General features: G+C 54.4%; 1 non-coding gene across 1 annotated transcript; it reads right to left on the bottom strand.

Annotated features, from left to right (window-relative positions):
* Nucleotides 1-696: 696 nt before the first annotated feature.
* Nucleotides 697-789, bottom strand: LOC137778839 (small nucleolar RNA SNORD116). Its single transcript, XR_011077019.1, has one exon. It is a non-coding gene; the product is annotated as a small nucleolar RNA SNORD116 (small nucleolar RNA).

The following is a 789-nucleotide window of genomic DNA, read 5'->3' as shown; positions in this document are numbered from 1 at the left end:
CTGCAACCCAATTATGATAGCCTATTCCACGACATCACAAAGGACATGTCCACATCTTCCCTTACCTTCCTGTGCGGGCCATCAGTGATCCACGCAGGTTTAAATTCAGCACTCGTTCCTGTCCCCACTCCACGATGACCCACTTGGCATCAACACTGTGCCGGGAGTTAAAGTAGAGAAGCAAACAAGGGCAGCAGCGAGGCCTAATCCTTCAGCCGCTTTCCTCCGATGCCCAACCGAGCTCACCCCCGCCCATTGCTCCAGCCTCACTAGGCACTCGAGAACCTCACCGTGAAAAACGCAAGAACAGGGAGATCCACAGGCCTGGCCTGAGGTTCAAGGCACCAACCACGGACGCTTGCTCATTTTGGCTTCCAGAATCAACCCCCAAAATGGCATGCACGATGCGTGATCCTGGCCAAAACTCACCTCCCAACTGCAAGCTAACTGGGCCTAGACCAGCACACACTCCGACTCTTAAGACCAGCAGGAGAGCCTGCCCCCTCGCATTCCCTCAACAGCCATTCAGCAGGGACCCTGGATTCACAGATAACACAGCTTATGTGCAGACACGGTCAACCCTCAGACAGGAGCCCCTCCAATCCTGGAGCCCTTGGTGGTGTTTGCATGCATGTAGGCGGGGGACGCTGGCCCTCATTCCTAACTGTCCTCTCCCCCTGAGAGAGGAAACGTGCTGAACCTCAGTTTCGATGAGGAGACGGTAGAGTGTTCTCACTCATTTGGTTCAGATTTTCCAAGAAATGCATGCAAGGGTGTCATCATCGATCC

The sequence above is a fragment of the Eschrichtius robustus genome, chromosome 1, assembly GCF_028021215.1.
Source record: "Eschrichtius robustus isolate mEscRob2 chromosome 1, mEscRob2.pri, whole genome shotgun sequence".
Classification (NCBI taxonomy): Eukaryota; Metazoa; Chordata; class Mammalia; order Artiodactyla; family Eschrichtiidae; genus Eschrichtius; species Eschrichtius robustus.
Note: the sequence above shows the minus strand (reverse complement) of the source record. Positions and strands in the feature narration are given on the sequence as shown.